The sequence below is a fragment of the Psammomys obesus genome, unplaced genomic scaffold, assembly GCF_907164565.1.
Source record: "Psammomys obesus unplaced genomic scaffold, mPsaObe1.curated_primary_1811, whole genome shotgun sequence".
In the NCBI taxonomy this organism is placed as follows: Eukaryota; Metazoa; Chordata; class Mammalia; order Rodentia; family Muridae; genus Psammomys; species Psammomys obesus.
The window spans coordinates 6727798-6749596 of record NW_026596256.1 but is presented as its reverse complement, the minus strand read 5'-3'; the positions used below and the strand labels follow the sequence as shown (position 1 = coordinate 6749596).

At 40.5% G+C, this 21799-nt stretch overlaps 1 long non-coding RNA gene across 1 annotated transcript; it reads right to left on the bottom strand.

The window, feature by feature from the left end:
- Positions 1-4760: 4760 nt before the first annotated feature.
- LOC129668811 (uncharacterized) lies at positions 4761-19962 on the bottom strand. The gene is made up of 4 exons (XR_008718968.1): positions 19882-19962; positions 13844-13940; positions 11329-11623; positions 4761-4819 (listed from the first exon to the last, which is right to left on the bottom strand). It is a non-coding gene; the product is annotated as an uncharacterized LOC129668811 (long non-coding RNA).
- Between the last annotated feature and the right edge of the window lie 1837 nt (positions 19963-21799).

The following is a 21799-nucleotide window of genomic DNA, read 5'->3' as shown; positions in this document are numbered from 1 at the left end:
GAGCCCACCTGTTTCAGACATCATTCTTTAGTTTGCCTGGAATGATGGCATATACACATCATTCACAAGTAAGGCTCCAGTGATGTGACATGATGTGACATGACACAGGCAATGACAGAAACACCCTGGGTCCATTACACATGTGATTTTTGAATGACCTTTTGCTTTAGCGTTGCTTAATTTCTCACAGCCCTCACATTCATTAATGGGATCCGACAAGTGCTCATAGCCTACGGTTTAAGAAACTGGGATTTAAAAGGTGATTAGCACAGAGACCCACAGCTAGTCACAGTATAGAGAATAAGAGAGCATGGAATGCTCAGCCCTATATGGGACATTCATATCACAAACCCACCTCACAAGGTTCAGGCATCATTGTGGAAATGGCAGCAGAAAGGTTACAAGAGCCAGAGATGGTAGATAACTACAAAGAAACTGTTTTCTGGACACAAATGAACTTACATCAGTTATGACAGTGTACAAGATTTCTTCAAGCTCAAGCCAGACCAAATCCCAGCTGGAAGAGAAGAGGCAGGCAGAAAGCCCACCCCTAAATGATAAACTGCAGGCAATTAATAGCAGCTGGGGGCAGGGTAAGTTTCTTGAAGGATGTAGTCCTTACTGGACGCTTGAGTGGCTGGCCACAAACCTAAGAACCTATGAACAAGCCAAGTCGGACTCAATGGGTTTAACAAATGAAAGAAAGAACAAAAAAGAGGGTATAGATATGGGAGGGGTAAATATGATCAAAACACATTGTCCAAAAATCTCAAAGAACTAATAAAATTAAAGAAAAATTAACTAAAAGTCACAATATTTGCAGATAAGAAATTCAGAGTCAGTGAAGAATTAGAGACTTGTTGGTTCTAGTAAAAGGGCAACACACAGTTATTTCCTAAAGTCTTCCCCTGAGCACAAAACCAGGGGGAGAAGGGAAAGCCAAATGATGGGAATGATGTCATGGAAACATCGTTAGTTCCAAGTATGATCAAGTACAGTTGGGCTCTCCAGCCTGAGGTTTGCATCCTTGGAGTAAGACATCAACGACTCTTCTTAGGAAGCTGAAAGAAGAATGGCTTCTGTGTTTTAAGGGGAGAGTTGATGCAGCAGCTTGTGAAATGGGCTATGAGATGGAAGAATGGTGGGGTCAGGTATATTGGAAGATGCTAGCTGTGTTTCATTGACATTTACGTAGAGTTCCCTTCATTTGGGGAGATGACTGTGCAGTTAAGAAATTTAGCAAAAAGCTTGGAATGCTTTTGCTAAAATGAAATCGGCATTTTTATCCTTGCTCTTCAATCATTTTGAGGAATTAGGATTAACAACACCAACTCACAACAGCTTTGTTCTTCACCACTAAATTAAGTCATCTTTGAATATTATAAGATCCAAATTGCTAGAGACTTTAATCTGCACTGGGCATCTCATTTAATTTTAAATAATAGGATGGATGATTATTTTCTAATTGAGAAAGACACAATTTGTATTTCATCTTGGGTATTGGAGAGGCCTTTTTATTTGTCAGGATGATAAACTCTGTGTGCAAAAGGTCACAAAGCAAGAAGCAAGTTGGCAGATTGACATTTTAATCTCATTTAACACAAACATAATTATGGTCATAAAAATCTGAAATGGAAATAAATTAAAATTATGCTCTCATTATCTTGGATTATGTTTCTATGAGCTTTGTGAAGGAAATAAAGAGAGAGAGAGGAGAGAAAGGAATCAATCCATTGACTCAAGGAAAGGGAATATTGAGGCATGGAGGCCAAAAATCTGAGGAGGGAAGTTTTGCTCCCTGTGTGTGTGGATGTTATTCTACCCACACTGACATCCCAATTTCTTCAGTTTAGTTATTACGAGACAAGCAAAGAAACAAAGCCTTTGCCCTTCTCCTTCTGAATGCTCTAGTTTAAATTGGATTCACTTGTTTTTCACCAGGACCATACTTCACATCCATAAAATTCTCTGGCCTTTCAGACCAACAATCTGTCATGCAGATTTCAGATCAGCATAGATTTGTTATCCAAGGCAGAGAGCACTTCTGGGCTATAGCTGCCTCTTTGGTGACATCTGTGCCTGTCCCCAGGAGTGCAAGATCTTGATTTCAAGGACAGAAATGACAGATTTCCTTTAATCACATTTTAGAGCCAGAGAAATCACTCTTCAGAAAAGAACAAGATTCTAAATTATAGATGAAACAACCTTATCGGGTAGGTATATCATCCTCACTTGCATCCACATAATCGCCTCAAGAGAGGCCAGAAATACAGGTGAAATTACTTAGGAAAGACCTCTAAGGGCTATCTTTCCTTATCATTGTTCTTTTAAAGATTTATTTATTTTGTGTATATGAGTGTTCCATCTGCATTTACACCTGCCAGAAGAGTTCACATCATAGACGGTTGTGAGCCACCATGTGGTCGCTGGGAATTGAACTCATGACCTTTGGAAGAGCAGACAGTGCTCTTAACCACTGAGCCATCTCTCCAGCCCCATCTTTATTTTTTTTAATCTAATTAAATTGTTACTTTTTTCTTCCTTTCTATAGTTATTAAATCTTCTGTAGTTAATAGGCTATTATTGTTTTTAATTTTATTAGTCTATATATATTACATATTAATTATATATAGCATAATTATAATTGTAGTATATATTACATGCTATATATTAATTATATTAGTTATACACATAACTAATTCTATATTATAGTTTTATATGTTAGTTATATATAGTATATTTATTAACTATATATAGCATAATTATGTTGAAACATATTTAGATTATATGTCTAAACAACATTTAGGCTTAATGAAACACCATAGCCCATGTACCTTATACAACAAAATACTTTGTTAAAATCATTTTAGAGGTGTGTATTTCTACATCAAAGACTATGATGTCTTTATGACTTGTAGATGGCCACCTCATTGTCGCATGGCCTGAGGACAGAAAGCTATTTTTAAAAAACAGAGTGTAAGAATACTAGCAGATGCTCTCCCCTTACAGGAACACTAACCCTGAGAGATCAGGACCCCGTATTTATGACCTCTTTTAAATCCAGTTACTTCCTTAGAGGCTCTACCTTCAAATCAAGCCCCAGGAAGTTTAGGGCAACATAGGAACGAGAAAATCTGTGCTGGTTTAGTTTTTTGTTGCTCTTTTGGTTTATTTTGTTTTTATTGACTTAACACAAGCAAGAGTAGTCTGGGAAGACAGGGGCTCAAATGAAAAAAAAAATGTCTCCATTAGATTGTTTTGTAGGCAAGTCTATGAGAACATCTTCTTGATTAATGATTGTTGTAGAAAGGCCCAGCTCAGGGTGGATAATGCCACGCCTGGGCAGATGGTCCTGGGTTGTTAAAAAAGCAAACTGAACAAGCCAGTAAGAGTTCCTCCACAAACGTTCCTTTTCTGCCTCAATTCTTGTTTCCAGGTCACTTCCTAGAGTTTCTGCCCTGACTTCCCTATATGGTGGAGTGTAAGCTGTAAGATGAAATAATGTCTTCATTACCCATGCTGCTCTTGGTCATAGCATTTATTACAGCAATAGAAACCCTATGATAGTATCCCAACTCCTGTGCATTTCAAATATTCCTCGTCTTTATAACATCTTATTCATCCTACTGTTTCTTGCCCTGTCTCTGCTATAGATGGGCCTCTAGAATGTGCTTCCTTTCTCCTTCAGCAACACTTTTGGAAAGAAATCAGGGCCTGGGTGTGATGTTTCAGACCAGCAACGTTAGAAAGAGGAGTGATGGAGACAACTGGTCCATTCGCATGGTGGTAGTTACATCAAATAATGAGAAGTAGATTTTTCTTTTCTCCGTGTCCTCTTACGATTTATACATTTGCACATACTGTGGGCATGTGTATTTAATAGGAAGAAGTACCTCAAATATCTCTGTATTTTGAGTATCTCATCCTGTGGCTGCCTTCCACCAGGTCCACCTCTATTTCTCGTATTCAATCTTCTTTTCTCCAAGTTTTAAGCTTTTATGTAAAAATATAGGCCTCTATAACAATCCTAGATGTAACAGCTTAGAGGAGATTTTTGGTTTTTGTTATTTGGGGTGGGATATGAAATCATTCTTTGAGAAAAATACAAATGCTGTAATGAGAATTTAAAAAACCTAATTAGTATAAAAACATTTTCATAGATTTCTCTGCCAATGAAAAAAATAAAGTGCATTTCCTTAAGGCATTTCTTAGTATGCAAATGAAATTTCAGAGTACAGCCCTGACAGTCACAATAATGAAATATATAAGACCAATTAAACTGCTATACTCAGAGTCTAAGATTTAATTTCAGTGACTCATAGCTACAAAAGCAGAGGTCTTAATGCACTAGTATTATGAAGTATAGTTTTTAAAGGGAGATAGTGTTTTATTAAAGAAGCGTGCATATTATTCATGAATGGAACAGAAAGGGTTCTCATTCAATAACTGTGTCCAATGAACAAAGCACATTATATTTTAGTTGATACTGATCTCCAACATTTATTTACCAGTGTGTACAATAGAATAACAGATGACAGAATTGTGTGGGTCTTGGAGAAACCACCAAGTACATCTTTTTTTAAAATTCTTTATTAATTACACTTTATTCACTTTGTATTCCCCCTGTGGTTCCCTCCCTCCTCCCATCCCAATCCCACCCTTCCTCCACCCTCTGTATGCATGCCCCTCCTCAAGTCCACTGATAGGGGAAATCTTCTTTTCCTTCCTTCTGATCCTAGTCAATTAGGTCATCAGGAGTGGCTGCATTGTCTTCTTCTGTGGCCTGGTAATGCCAAGTACATCTTATCAGCACAGCCACCTTCCAGTGATGGAAGAAAAGAACACTGAAATCAGTTCCTGACGTGGGATGGATGTGAGAGCTTGATAAAATACAAATTTATGGAATACACAGATAGAATATATAGGAAGAGTTTCTAGAAAAGCATGAAAGCAGATGCTGAGACTCATAACCAAACTTTGCACAGAGTTCAGGGAATCTTATGAAAGAACGGGGAGTTAGTAAGACCTGGAGAGGACAGGAGCTCCACAAGGACAGCAACAGAACCAAAAAATCTGGTCACAAGGGTTTTTCTGAGACTGATACTCCAGCCAAGGACCATTCATGGATATAACCTATAACCTCAGATGTAGCCCATGGCAGCTCAGTCTCCAAATGGGTACCCTAGTAAGAGGAACAAGGACTATCTCTGACATGAGCTCAGTGGCTGGCTCTTTGATCACCACCCTCTGAGTGGGGAGCAGCCTTGCCAGGCCACAGAGGAGGACAATGCAGCCAGTCCTGATGAGACCTGATAAGCTAGGGTCAGATGGAAGGAAGGGGAGGAGGACCACCCTATCAGTGGACTTGGAGAGGGGCATGGAAGGAGATAAAGGAGGTAGGATAGGATTGGAAGGGAATGCGGGAGGGGCCTACAGCTGGAATACAAAGTGAATAAACTGTAATTCATATAAAAAAAAAAGTCCCAGGGTGAGTGTGGTAGTTGGAATGAAAATGGTTCACAAGGTCTCATACCTTGAATACTTGGTTCCCAGCTGATGAAACTGTTTGGGAAAGATTAGGAGGTATGGCTTTATTAGAAGATGTACATAACTGGGAGAAGGTTTTCAGGTTTTAAAAGCCCATGCTCTTTTCAATTAAGGTGCTCTCTCTCTCTGTCTCTCACTCTCTCCTGCCTGTGGATTAAGACATAAGCTCTCAGCTGCTCCTCTAGTACTGTATTTGCTTGTCTGCTGCCTTGTTCCCCACCATAATGACCACAGACTCTAATTCTCTGAAACTATAAGTCCTCAATAAATTCTTTCTTCTATAAGTTACCTTGGTCATGGTGTCTGATCACAGCAATGGAAAAAGAACTAAGATAACGAGTCTTAACCACATTGTTGATTCAGAACCATTTTTCATAATATGGTATTTTCTTCCCACCCACCCCCTTTTGTACATACAAGGTAGCCTGAGAGTAGAGGGGTAGAGAAAGAAGTGTATTACGTGAAAGTATTGGCTAGATGGCAAAAGCCATAGAAAGCATAAACAATATGAATACACAGAATTCATATTATAAGGAGACCTGGGAGGGATTGCTATATGTAAAAAGCACTGTGGATAGAGTGAGGATGAAAGATTTAACTTTCCAGTATTTTAAGATTAAACAAAGATTTCCAAGAAAATCTGGGGTCAGAGTGAATATTTTTAGCTTCTAGCCAGAATATTGTTTTAGAGGCCTGTGCCTTGAGGTCATTTGCTACCTTGAGTTTCTCAATTATAAATTTTTCAGTTACTGTCATAACTCTCATGACATTTGCTGAATATTTTCTACATTAAAATTAACAATATATCTTTAAATAATTCATTTTGATACAACATGACTCTGAGAGCTGGGGAATCACTCAGAGGTAAAACATTTAACTAGTGTGTGTGTGTGGTCCTAGGGTCAGTTTCCAACTCTGGGAATCAAAGACCTAAATATTTGATTCAAAGTAATTTTTAATGTGTTGCTTCCCAACAATTCTACAACTCAGTGCCCTTTAATTTAGTTGAATTCTGACACTAATTTTAAATTTAGTATACACCCCATACATGTCAGATACCTTGCTCCTCAAAGAGAGCCCTCCTTCAGATGGCAACCACAACTCCTCACTATTCCTAAGTAACCTTCATTTATTCCCAGCTGGCATCCAATTTAGGGCTTCTTTTAATACATTGAGAGTTCCCTAATCCTCTAAAATAGTTTAAAGAATCCATAAAAATATTTCACTTAGAATTGCAACTTTATTATAGAGGCTGCAAGCCAGAGAAAAGATAGAGAAAACATGGTTGGAAGAAGGAGAATTCAAAGCACTCTGTTGCACAAAGGTGCACTGTGCTGCCTTCTGGTACATGATGTGATCAGAACCTGGCAACTTCTAAGTGTCACAAAAAACTTCTATGAAGTTTGAATTTACTTAGGCAACATAAATACAACCAACGGCCATGTGACTAAACAAGTTCTAAGAGCCTCTCTCTGGAAACTTGAATGCAGGGCTGAAAAATCCCAGTCCTATATTACACGGTTATTTTTCTTCAAGCTATCTTGAACTTATATAACCCCTTATCAGCATAAACTCAGCTTAAATTTAAGTGGATTCACTGCATCTCTATAAATACCAAATATAATGATGTTACTCAGGAAATTCTAAGATATTTTGAAACATGGATAATATAATATACACATACATATAACATTATCAAATGTGTGTATATAAAATACATATATGTTATATATAATTTTATGTATATATGGAAATGAAATATATATGTGCAGAAATATTCCACGATTAAATGTATCCTGATATATAAAAATATAAAGACATAAATGTTAGGTTGCTTTTGTCTATGTTATTTCTAGTTCTAGCAACCGTATACATATTCACTAGATGTGAACACATCTCTCTTGGTTTTACTAATTGGGTCCCTAAATAGCCTCAGCAAAAAAAATTCAGTTTGATGTATTTGTTTCAACTGTTAAAGTGTTACTACTTGCTTAAGCAAGATCAGACCCATCCTCAATTATGATTTTCATTGATTTAGATTTGGTTTAGGAACCACAGACTGAAAGAAGAGATGTCTAATTTTGAAAGCAAGGAATGTATATATCTGGAGAGAAACACCCAGCACACCCACTAGACTATGAGTTTTCTTATACAGCAAAGAACCATCAGTCTAGGAGAGCCACTGTCCACAATGGGCTGGAGCTCCAACACCAAAAAAAGCCCCTCCCCCCGCAAGCCATCCTGATGGAGGCATTTTCTCAATGGAGATTCCCTCTTCCCAGATGACCCTAGCTTGTGTCAAGATGACGAAAAACTAATAGCATATTAGCTTTCTGAAAATATGTATATTTGAAAGCTAAATATAGGCAATTATTTTGCTTTGTGTACCAGATATGAAACCAAATTTAAACTGCCAAAACAAAAATGATAATTGGTCCTCATAGCTATACCATTTAGCTCTTCAAAGGTTAATTGACTTAAACTGAAGAAACTAAGCAATGCAGTTTAGGTTGCAACTGATAATAATTATTATTATACTCACACCTGACACTGAATGAACAAGTATTTTTACATCCTCAAAGATAAACACATTTCCTAATCAGCTATTCACTACCTGAAACTACTACTGCTGACCCAAAGTACCAGAGTGTTGTTTTTTTTTCTCTACTTGAGATCCACTCTTCAGGTAATATTGTCTTGCTCTAAGTACAGAAAACTATAGACCACACAGTTGAACATTTACCAACATATTTGGATTGCTAGGACTCACTTGCCAAACAGTGTAGTCTCCTTGGAGAGATCTAGGCCAGAAAAAGACCTTGCCTCAAGATACAAGGAGGATGGCTCCTGAAGAGACGTGCTGTAAATTATCCTCTGTTCTCTATGTTTTCCTAGACATGTACACCTTCACACACACACACACACACACACACACACACACGCACACACACCAAAATACTAGAAGTATAAAAGGTTTATTAGAAAAATACCTGTGGTAGGGACAAGAAAAAATGAGCAGGAGTTGGTAATATAATCTACTACAATGTATTTCTGACCATTTGGAATGGAGAGGAAAATAGCATGAAAATTCAATCACAAGAGACACAAAGTGTTTTGTAGTTCTGAAAAGATTTTGGACAGATGTGTGTAGCTACCCACCCCTGCCTCTCCCACACACACGCACACACACAAACACACACACAGAGCCTGCTCCACGGAGGCTCCTGTGTCCTGAATGAAGGGGCTGGTCTAGAGTACTAGCCTCATGTGGTCACTGTCTGGGAGTATGCTACTATGAATGTGATTCTTGGAAAAGCAACCGCTGGAGGCCTGTTCATAATTGTACTCCTTCTAACAGGTATGCCTGAAGGATATCTGAATGGAAAACAGACTTAGTTCAAAGAGCATTCTATAGTCTAACCTAGGAAGTGGTCATGGAAGTGTGCATGTGTGTGATAATTTACCTAGTTATACACATTCAGTATATGTATATTATGCCTTTTATGCAAATAGGCTATGTAGTCAAAATTACTGTAAATTTATCATGTAAACGACTGAAGTCACCATTCTAGAAAATTCTGCCTACATATTTTAAGAACAGTCTCACTCTGGAATCAATCACAGAGTGAATGAGGAACAGTTTTACTTGTATTACCCAGATAATTGCCTCATCTTCTACTTCACTCAAAATAGTGAGTTAATTCTCCTTGCTACATAGTAACTGAAGACAAAGGCTCCTGTTTTCAATCATAGTATTCTTAGAATTTCTAAGCCTAAAGCCCTTTTTTTTGTAATGTGTGATTTCAGTCTAGAAGGAGGCAGATTATCTGCTGTTTCTACATGTTCTTCTGGAGTTTCTGGCCAGGCCTGAGGTCTGATTGCTGCTGAAATGGAAAGAGAGTGGCTGAGATTTCAAGTTGTGCAAAATCTGTATCTACTCAGGTGTCTTGAAGAGAATTTGCTTCAGCAGCCTGTAAGACTAGCCAAGATGCATTCCTAGACCTTTAATTGGCTTCCTTTATCTGTCTGCTTTGACAGTCACAACAGTCTTCATCATAGAAGGAAAAACTTTTGTAATAAATGAATGCATACACAACACTCTGTAAAATAAAGCACAGTGCCTGTTAGAAAGCAGGCTGTCTGGAAACAGGTTTCTTCAATTTTTCCACTTTCTGCCTTAAGAACTGCTTTAGGTAGATCTGCAGAAAAGCCTCATTGTTCTGATCATAGCCCTTGACTACAAAGGCAAGATCAAGACAAACAATGGTAAAATATTCCCCCATTAAAGGAAGAAAGAGGGACTGGAACATAGATTTTCAAATCTTCAACTGTGAACTTTTGTGTGACTGATTTACAAAAAAAAAAAAAAAAGGCCTTGCAAGAACTAGAAGACCAGTTTTTATTATTGCTGAATATATCCTAATACTTTTCAAATTGCACAAATGACTTTTCATTAATGAATATTTTCTTAAACAGTATGAAGATTTTTTTGTTTTGTTTTGTTTTGTTTTGTTTTGTCTTGCTTTGTTTTTAAGTATGTTCTTCCCATCCTGGAAAATGAGCCCACAATGAATCTAAAAGAAGAGACTCACCCTTCTAAAATGTGCTTTGATGGAACTGTTTTTCAAAACATAATCAAAAAGTTACAGCTAAGTTAATAGTTATGACCCAAATTCAAACCAAGGTCTTGAGTAGGATTTTTTCCTTGCTAACAAAATCACATTATTTAGGCTGAATGTCAGAAAATGTGCCCTATTTCTCTACAGCAATTCCCAGGGATGTTTCAAACGGGCTACTGTGGGTTACAGGGACAGATGTCTGACATGTGGGTTTCTGGTTTTTTTTTTTTTTTGTTGTTGTTGTTTTTTTTTTTTTTTTGGCACCTGTTAATTGAATCTGCATTTCATGATTTGGCTCGCATAAAAAAATATAATGGAAAGGAGTGTCCTTTCATGCACAATGAGAGACAAATATGGAAGAAAATGTATAATATCCTAAAAGAGATTTTATACATTATTGAAGACAAAGGAACGGCAAGGTAAATAGATCGGAGTTGGGAGCCTTTTTAAATCATGTCCACCAAAGCATTCCAGTCAGTATACTGAACACACCTCAGATGAGGATAGATTTGCCACTTGGTTTCACCCAGTAACAATCTCCAGGCTTAAAGGGGCCTTTGTAAAGAGAAATAGCAAAGCTGCATGCATCCCGAATTTCTTTTTTTTTTTTTTTTTAAAGGCAGTCTGTTGCTTAAACATGAATTCTTAGAATGTAAAATGTAACGATAAAGAAGGCTATCTTGGCTATGTAATGAATTGAGAATAGGCAAAAATAAATTTAAAATAGTGCCCAGAAAAGCTGCAGAGCATTATCTCAAGCAAGAATGTTGAATGCAAACATGCCTAGCGCTTTGGCCTGGAGCTGTGTCTACATAACAAGACTGAGGCAATTATTCTGAGGCTGTTGCCTTTTTTTGTTCAAAATAATCCAATGTCTGCAAAAATCAATCTGAGACCTTTACAGTTTATGTGATCTAATTTTCAAGGAGGGAGAAATAGATAAACAAACTGCAGTTGCTGATAAGCCATTTCCATAGTAAAAATTCTATAATTAAGGTAACTGGGAAATGCTTGATGTTGTTCCTGTGATTTAAAGCCCTTCCCAATCCAATTTGCCTAGAATACGTACAGACCAAATTAATACACAGATGTCACCAACTTCTATTTTAAGGCACTGCTCCAGAGGAGCCATCACCTTCGGTGACAGCTGTAAAGCTGTTACCTGGAATTGGTGTTTTGTTTCCCGTGAGCTCTTGAGCGTCATCTTTATGTGTGTAGTAGGATGGAATGATTACACCGGGACTCCTGCTTTTTAATGCAGCATCCATATTTCATAGGACGCAGGAACGCAGAGGGGGAGAGCGTCTGTGTGACATGAAGCCAACCACGAATGAGAGGCCTTCTGAACACCAAGCAGGTATTCCCAGCTGACTCGGAACCCAGCACTTCAGCGTCTCTCCCTTACGAATCAAGAAAGTCTAGGACAGTCTTTTCCCAGTGCACTTCAGATATTTAAACTGAAAAAAAAAAAAAGAGCAATTTTAGAGTAGAGGAGAGATGCACCTCTGATCTTCCAACCATGTATTTGGATGTTAGAGGTTAAAAAACAAGAGTAATGCAAATATGATAGTAATAATAATAACAACAACAACAATAATAATACAGCTGTGGAGGTTTGTAGGCACGTTGCAGGACAAAAAGTTTCCATACGGAAGAACAGTTTTAAGCAACCTTGCAAAGAAAAACGGAAGATCCTCTATATTTATGTATGAGCTCTCAACCTTGAAGGTGAAAAAAGATAAGGAATCTGGGGCCTCAGAAAAGCAGAGCAGAGCAGAAAGGGACACCATTGAGAATACCAGGATTCCTTGCTATAGCTGTACCTTCACGGCCCAAAACTGCTCGGGTTTGCTCCCCAAATCAGCTAGCAACAAGTGAAGGAAGATTTAAGTGTCCTGGAGTCCCCCACTCCCTGACATAATTAAGAGGCCACGAGCTGTTCCTTACCAAGTCCCAGGAACTCTTAAGCACATTATTTCATTTCCTGAGCCCATAACGTGGGCTAGTGACTCCAGAATGTGTGACTAGTCATCTCTTCTGCATCCTTCTTAATATTCCATCCAAATGAGTACCGCATTGTGGTTTGGTTTCTCCCTGGGGCACCCAGATGCCGCCTGACACCAAGCAGAGAAGGAGGAAGCAGAGTCTGGAATGGGTGGGCACTGCAAGATTCAAGTCCAGCTGGGGGTGCTGGGAGGCTGGGGTGGGAGCAGAGGGCATACATTCAGTGAATCAGCTCAAGTTTGTGTGTGTGAGTGAGTGTGTGTGTGTGTGTGTGTGTGTCTGTCTGTGTAACAGCTTATGTGCCCAGGTGTACCTTTATTCCAGGGTAAACGAGTGTTATTTGAACCTTAGGCAGTGGGGAGGAGTTTGGGGCATGAATGTATTTAATTGGCTAAGATGCTAGTGACGCTCTATTTGCGACTACCTGATAACCTTGGGGGTCTGTATGCTACGTGCTACCTGCTCAGAGGCAGGCATGGAAAGAGAGAGGGAGCCTCTCCCACTCCTGCCATTTCAAGATGAAATTTTAAAACTCAAGTTTGAGATGTCCAGGATTTGAAAATGCTCCATTTCACTAGTTCCACTCCGGTTCCCTTGGTGGCACGGTCCGCATGCCCCACATTGCATCTTCCTCATTCAAGGAGTCACAGCCACCACCTGAACCTTGGAATATCTGCCCTGTGTTTGAGGTCTCTGCATCCTGCATACAGACAGAAAAAAATGACCTTCATCTAAAGTACAGCCTGTGTCCCCTAGTCTTAATGAAGAACCGAACCATGAATCATTCCGTCCTCTTGTCAAACTGACACCAGATTGGCCGCCACCATCCTTGAGGACTGTCACATGCAATCATCCTTGTGTTACTTATCATGGCTGCTATGAGAAATTACTCCCAGGTAGATGATTCACAACGGATCCTAGTCTCAGAAGGGTGAAAGTCCCCCGAAAAAGTGGCTATTTAATTCCTAAAGAAGTTCAAGGAGATTTTGGCTACAGGATGGAGGCTTTCAGGATGGAAGAGGTGGCATTGCCCCCTGAGAGAAGAGTGGGTGATCTGACAGTGGCAGGTCTGTGGTTAGTCGTGGACTAAATATGTGCCACCGCAATCAGCTTTGGTGGGTTTGTTGGCTTGTTTGCTCCCACACAGGGAGATTCATTTCCACACGAAGGTCAGGGTTTCAATATGTAATGTTCCGTTGAACTGGTAAGTGTCCAAGTGATGCGCTCTCCTGGGTAGCTGTATATAAAGCATGGATAGTCTTAGAAGTCCTGTCCTAGAAGACCTAGGAGGGTCAACTCAGACCCTCTCAGGGTACCCAATGAGTCTATGAGACCCATATGAAGTTTCTAGGTTCCTGCTTTTCCTCCCAGCTCCTCTTAGAGGAGGTAGGTGGACAGCTAAACCAGGAAGGTGCATTTCAGAGAGACTGGTGTCTGCAAATTGCTTCCCCCATGGCAGGTCGCTGTAAAGCTACTTGCTGCCTCCATGGCCAACAAATGCCATACGCATCTGATTACCACTTCCTCCTGTGCTGAAAGTAGCTCTGCTGAGGTCCTTGGCTTTAAATCTGCCTTGCTTATGCTTTCCATTCGTAAGTAAATTTCTTCTCTTGCTTTGCATTAAGGCTAAACTGTATAAAAGATGACTTGAAAAAGAACGTTAATCACTTTACCCTTCTTCTAGAACAGCTACTCCAGGAATTTTCCAGATGAGTCCTCAGCTCTGGGCCAATGAGCAACCATCTCCATTTTACAGATGAAAATCGATGTCTGAAAAAGAAATCAGCAATAAAAAAAGAGCAGAAACAGGCATGATGCGATCTAATTTAGACAATTCTGAATGTGAAGTTTTCTATTTACATTTTCCTAATTTCTTTTTGCTTTCTGAGTTATTGGTCCCTCCCCCACCCAAAATATCTCAATGCAGTTATTTACAAAGGATATTAAGATTATTTCAGAGAGTTTGAAAAGAAAAGGAAAGAGCCTACATTTGATTCTTCGTATTAAATTGAGACCATCCATTACTGACAAGCTAATCTTGTTTATGTTCTATGCTGGAGGATCTTGCTCATATTTTTTTTTCCTTCATGATACAGGAAAAAAAAAATGTTTCTTCTAGCTACATACTAGTGGGGACCCAATCAATAGTCCATCCCTTCATACAGCAGACCAACGATATTACATCATGGAAAGGGTAAGGGAGACAAGGAATAGGGGGGAACAATAAAGGCAGAAAAGTGATGAGGAGAAACAAGTACATGGTATGGTCAAACATGACCTTCAGCCTAGCGTGGGCATGTATTAGATAAATAATGTTTGGCTAAAAGCAGGTGGAAGCTTCCCAAACATCAAAAGAAAATTTCCTCATATATTTCTTTTAACTGCACCACTCACAACAAACCTAGATCAAATTAGTTGTTGGGTAAAGTGAGCCCTTGGCTCCCCATGATTCTAAATAGCATAGATAGGAGCAAAGCATACTGCAGAGCTGGCTGGAAACCGTAGTGCAGAGCTCTGCATTGAAGGTGCTAGCCACAATCCAGGTGGGATCCCAGGGATCAGAGCCTTCCCACAGCCCCCAGGAATCAAACTCATGAGCATCAAGCCTCACTAAGCAAACCAAGGAAGAAGAAATATTAGTCATAGGATAGCTGTGGATAGGTTTGAGGGCACCAGTCCAGAAGACAGGGCTCCAAGGGACACCATGACCAAGGTGCCTAGCTCTGCTTTTACCACATACCAGATTTTTTTTAATGAAAGTAGATGCCAAGCAAAGGAGTGGCAGACAAGAAGTGGGTTAAACAATGTGTACCTTCTCCCTGAAGCAGTGAGCTAGACATGCTTCTTATATTGCAAATCAGATTGTACTATAACCAGAGCATAGGAGTCCCTTGTCAGTTGCTTTACTTGACTTGTTCCCAAGAATCCAGCAACTGGAAAACCAGATGAGCTATAGAATTAAAAAAATAAAATAAGTCCATACAGCCTGCCCACACCAACCAATTCAGGAGTGAAATTTGCACCCCTGAGCTGTAGCCAAATCTTAAGAGAATTAGGAAAGGATGAGTGAATGAACAGAAATGGACATTTGTACCAAGAGGAGCTTCTGAATGGGGTCATTTATGCCAATAATGAGGAGTGGGAGTTTTCTGTAATGCATATTGTTTAATTTACTGTGTGTTTACACAAGTTTATATGTGCCTGAGTGTGTGTATGTGTAGCATATTTATGCAGTACCTAGAAGACAACAGAAGAGAGTTGTTGAATCCCCTAGAACTCCACCTGGAGTTCCAGGTGGTTATATGGTGCCATGTGGATGTTGGGAACTGAACCCGAGTCCCCTGAAAGAATAGCAAGTGGTCTTTAACCACTGAGCTATCTCTCCAGGTTCTATATGTTTTTTTTTTTTTGAAAGAATGCATCAATATTTTGTCAATGTCACAGACTCATGCTAGGAAGCCAGACTAAGGTCATTAAAAATGTTCACACTGATGCTGCAGCATTGACTAAGCCATATGTTGTGTGTACGCTACCTGACTCGAGGGCTCAGCGCAGGAAGTGGCATTTGATAGCTTTTTCTAATTGCTGGTTATGTACAGACTCTTGAATCAGATATGCACTGCTCTATAATTCTGAAATTCAGGCTTAAGATAACAAACATTTATCTCAGTTTCAGAGGGTCAAGTACCCATGAGTGATTTAGTTAGATCGTTCATAGTTGAGCTGTCAGCCAGGGAGCTCTAATCAGCTACAAGTTGGGGATGGATGATCTGCTTCCAAGACAGCATGCTCAGCTCACACTGAGACTGGTAGGAGATCTCAGCTCCCTATTAAATAAACCTCTACACAAATTTGCCAGGACTCTGTGACGTGGCAGCTGGCTTCTCTAGAGCAAGAGATGCAAGAGAGAGAGGGTATGTGTGTGTCTTAGACTGTATTTCACAGTTTCACTCACCAGTTTTATCAGCTATAGAGAGCAACACTAAACCAAGTGGGAGATGGGTGTATAAGGTGTGCAAAGCAGAAGATGGTACTCACACTTGGCCTCTTGCTATCCCAATTCTTTTGCAAAAATGACTGAGTGCAACAGACTCCCAGCATTAGTATAACCTATTTGTATTATCAGAATTTGCAAAAGAGACGAAATACAAACCTCTTCATCATAAGTAAGTAGTACAAAAACATACTGTAACCTAAAAGCTTTGTTTGCTAGTTCAAAATAATCAGGCTTCATGAAATCCAAAATTCTGTCAGTCTCGGGATGCAAATTTTAATTAGATGTTCCCTGATAACTCTCCAAGTGTATTGTTTGTTCAGTGAGAGATAAGTTTCATTTTGCAGTGTTATTGAAACTTGAATTAAAGTGACATTTAATCCACTTACTGTTAGAATTAACAGAAAACTCCACACTCCTTTTTTTTTTTTTAACTGCTGCTGCAGTTCTTGCTGATGAATGGTTATGGGTAAGTCTGTGCACAAATATATATATACATATATATTCTGCATACACATCTTCTCTGGACATAAATATAGTATTGGCTGCCACAGCACAAATTCTTTGGATCTCAGCATGCCAATAGTGTATAAGCCCCAGCATGACTCACTTCTTTTGTCTCCTTTCCAGCTTGAACACTATATAATCTACCTTTTCAGAGTTCTCTGATGTCATCTGCCTTCAGCTAACACTAAAAGGATTATCAATGAAAAAATAATGCAAGGCAATTCCTGAAATCACATGACAATCCACAATTTTCAGTTGCATCACTGGATGATGTGCAGTAGTAGACATTAGTTCTTACCGTAGTTGGAACTAAAGGGTGAACAAAAGTTATAAATATTTCCACAGTTTGTAGCTATGTCCTGAGAACTCAGCATAAGATAGAACCCTGGCTTAAAAAAGAGGAGAGCAAAACACAGGTCTCTGCAACTACGAGGCTCTTTTAGACCAGGGACCTATCCTGTTCATTCCCAGGGTCTCATATTATCCCTGTTCTCTAGGTGGTAAAACACCATTTCCATAGCTTCGTTAATCTTACTCAGCTGAGGACCCATCATGCTACACCACCAACCTACCAGACAAGATGGGCTCACTCGTGCAATCGTGGTTTGCTTTGTGGGTAAGCAAGAACTTTCTGACTAGATTTGGAACGTGCTACCTAAGAGGGAATTCACATATACCACTATATGCCTGGTCAAATTGCCTTCTGAAATATTCATGCCCATAGACTTCTGCTGCTGTTATCATCTTTGGTTAGAAAAGCTTCTTTCTGAAGTGGTGGTTGCTCCAGACACTCATGACTGTTCAGAGTCCTGAGAATATGTGACTGTTGAATGCTCAGCTCTAAGTGCGGCATCTATAGCACCGCCTCTGAGGCCCGGGGAACATTTGGAATAGGGGCCAAAGTTAATATAAGAGCTGGAGGAAGGGGAAGAGTGTCATGGGACATTGTTTTCTGGATGTGACATGGCCCACTGTACTCTTGAAAGTTGTGATGACCTGAGTCAGTCAACATTCCATCACAAACAGGTTTAGAGTACCACAAACACCCCTCCTCTCTCTGCGAATATATCAGTAGTTAATTGTTTCTAGGGCACGGGAAGACAATTTCTTGAGTAGTGTAGCCACTACTGAATCCCTTACTCAGGCTCCTGTAAGAAAATCTAATTAAACCCATTGGGGTCACAAAAAATTCCAAAAAAAGAAGATATGTGTGTAGAAAGGGGATCCATCAAGAAGGAAGAAGAGGACCGATAGGGATGACAGTGGATGAGAGTGCAATGAAGAGGGGCCAATAAGACCAAAATACATTATACACATATGTGAAAGTATCATAATGCAACCCATTATTACATATAACTGCCATATAGTTTTGGTTTGTTTGTTTGTTTGTTTGGCATGGCTAGAGAGACAGGCCAACTACAGGTATTAGAAAGCTGTTTACACCATAAAATTAGCTTGGTATTGGAAAGCAATAATTGAAAGGGGCCTCTGAGTCAGCACAGCACACACCCAGACATCAAATTCTCAGCACAAAAGAAGTTTTATTACCCAGAGGGACAAAGATGGGGGGAGAGTGTTCCTGCCTCTAGATGGAGCAAAGACAGCAGGAAGTGTTTCTGCAGGGGTGGTTTTTAAGGAGGAAAAGGATAAATTGCTAAGTTGTGATTGGACATACTAGCCAGTGTAGCTAAATAATGAATTTTGATTGCTGGACCTTAAAGTTCTAGTCAGGCATAAGGGAAAGGCCAAATAAGGAAACAGACCTTGGTGTCTAACTGTAGAAATGCAATCTAGTGGTTTAGCAAGGGAGATGAAAGGGGAAGGGGCAAGACCTGCCAGAGCCACGTTTGCCATGCTGGTACCTGTTGCCCATTACTTGACACTTCTCCTCTTTTGACCATGCAGAAGCTCTCCTCTCTCTGAGGGCTTCTGAACAATGATCTCCAAACTGCCTGGTTTTGACACTGGATGTAGATTTCAAAGACAATGGGGAACCTTGGGCTCCCATCACTTAATTTTGCACCAGTTTTCTAAAGGTTTAGTTTCTTACAGGGACATGAGTAAGGCATTTACCAGTGGCTACACCTTGGCCATCTGAGCAAATCAAAGAATCTTTGCAAAACGGCTCCTGGCAATGTAGAAGGCCTCTGGCCTCCTAGCTCACATGAACTTTGGAGAACCAGGCTGCAACATTGGGCTCTCTGCTCAGTGCATTGTATCTAACACTGATGCCAGAACTGGAGAAGCACAGAGAGTGCAGGGTGAGCTGCTGCTGTGTACGTCCTGTCTTGCCCACTGTTAGAAGATTTATTCATTACAAAAGACCAGCACATCAAATCTCTCTCACACAGCTGACATGGATCTACCCTAGGCCTCTGTCAAAGTGCTCTTCTACACAAAGAAAGCCCTACCTGTTTGCTTTGACTAATAGGGGCATTGCTCTGGGGTTGCTTTTTGCACAAAGACTAGAAAGAAAGCCAGTGAAACACGGATGCACACTGGTGTGATTTACTCCAGAGGACTTGATCTTGCTTTTCTAAAAACAGATTGCATAAACCAAAGTATTTTTTGTGGGGGGAGGAAATGATTGGAAACAGAGAAATTAGTGTGTCAAGAAATCACGTGGGATGAAACATTCTGAAATAACGGGGAATCCACCTCAGGGCTGGGAATTTCCTGGAAATCCTCTCGAATGAGTGTCATGTTCATTGTCTATTCTTTTTTTTTTAACTTTTTTTTATTATTAATTACACTTTATTCATTTTGTATCCCCCCATAAGCCCCTCCCTCCTCCCCTCCCGATCCCACCCTTCCTCCCCTTCCTGCACGCATGCCCCTCCCCAAGTCCACTGATAGGGGAGGACTTCCTCTCCTTCTTTCTGATCTTAGACTATCAGTTCTCATCAGAAGTGGCTGCATTGTCATCTTCTGTGGCCTGGTAAGGCTGCTCCCCCCCCTCAGGGGGAGGTGATCAAAGAGTAGGCCAATCAGATTATGTCAGAGGCAGTCCCTCTCTCCATTACTATGTAACCCACATTGTCTATTCTTAAGCTGCTGCAGGAAATCCAACCCAGTACTTAACAGGGATGGAGAGAGCCTCGCAGCAGCTAATGCAAACTGGGAGTGCCCGGAGCAAAAGCTGATCAGCCAGCAGTAGCCCCATATCCCCTGGGCCAAAATTCTCCGTAGCTTAGCAACCAGCAGTCTTACCTCTCATTGCTAATGCAAATGCATCCTGCAGATGCCTCTGAGGGGATCATTAAGAGTGTGCTGCTGCGGGTGCTGCTGCTGTAGAGCATGCTGCCCAGCTGAGAGAAGCCTGAAGTTTGGAGAATCTCAGAAGACCTGCAGCTAGGAAGGACTGTAAAGCATTACATCATCATGTTGTCAAGGCAACTGGCCAGGAGGCTTCTACGGGTTCACACTGACAGGTCCTCTAGACAAGGACTGAGCCAAACAGAAAGTAGAGGGGAATGGTGTGAGGCCCAAAGCATGACCGCTCTCAGGCTCTGTATTTAGAAAGATGACATTACCAGTTGCTGCCTCAACTTTGGTGTGGGGATAGGTAAAACAATGAGATATATCATGAAGAGATGACTATACAGCTGCCCACATCTGCAAGAAAAGGCTTCCTCTAGGTCCATCACCTCAGCATGTGAAAGAGGCTGTGTATCACATAGACAGTCTTTCACCCCTGGGAGCTCTTGCCTCAGGCTTCCTTGTCCATTCTAGAATGGAAGATTTTGTCAGCTTTGTAAGGGTGTATAGCAAAGTATGACAAACTGAATAGCTTTAAACAGTAGAAACTTAATTCTTTTGCAGTTGTTAAGGCTTGAAGTCTGGAATAAAAGTATCTTTCAGGGCATGGGCCCTCTGGCGTCCCCAGAAGACAGCTAGCTCCCTCAGGTGGTCCTTGGATTGCATCAGTATCCAACTTCACAGGCAGTACCCTTTCTGTGTGTGTCCCTCATGTGAGAACACCAGTCGTCTTTGACGGGGACCCACTTGATGGCCTAGTCTTCGACTGAGTATATTTGCAAAGCTCCATTTTTTAAAAAAGGATCCTTCTCACGCATTCTAGGGTTTAGTGTCTCAGCACATCTCAGACCTACGCTTCACTTCCCAAAACATCAGTTACACACAGACTTTGTTTAAAGCCTATAGGAGTGCTCCCTCAAGTCTGCTCAAAGGATATGCTTGAACTTCTACCCTGTCCTTACATTGTTTATCTTTTGAGGAGGGGGAACTATATCCCAGAATTCCCTTTGTAGGTAGGCTAGCCCAAACTGGCTGGATTTAAGATAACGTCCAGACTGACCCCCAGACAGCCTCTAGCTTTTGTCTGGAAGCTAGGTGACCTTCTATCACCCCCAACCTCCCCCACTACCACTACTATAAGACCAGGCAGATAACATGACATGACCAGATGGAACCATAAAGAGATAGGAAAGGTAATTTTGAACTCCCTTAAAATCTCTGCCATTCCCAGAAAAGTCCTCAGCCTTGTTAGCCCACCTGCTCCTTTCTTTCATCTGCATTTATGAACTCCTGACCAGCTAGGCTGGAGAAGTTGGTTTTATTGAGAAATCTTAATTCTCCCACCTATCCTATTCTCAGTGAAAAATAAAAGTCTGCTGAGTTGGTACTCAGTCTCTGGCATTGGCTCTGCAATGCTGAGGGGGAAAAGGATCCTGTTTAGGTGGCATAAACTATTAAAAGTAGAGTATAAGGGAACTGTGTTCTCTTAGTGGTACTGTAGAATACACAGTTCAAAGTCAAACCACAGCCAAGCTGGTAAAAATTGAGCCATTAAGAAAAGGAGGGGGGAGGTACCCCATGTCCTGGGAAAGCAAGTTTAGTGCTCCCAAGGCTCTCCACAGCCTCCACCATTGCTTCTTTCTCCTTTTCTGTTCTTCTTGCAAAATATGCCACATTGATGGCTTCTTTTGTGTTAACTCAGTTGAAAGGAAGCAAATGTCACCCTGCTCCTTTCTGCCAGAAAGGATGGAAGCTGTCATCTCCAGGAGTACAGCTAGACTCTTATAGCCACATTGCTGCACAGTTCCACAGAGCAAACTTTTCCAAGTCAACTTTTGTCTTTTATTAGCTTCCCCCATATATCTGCCTT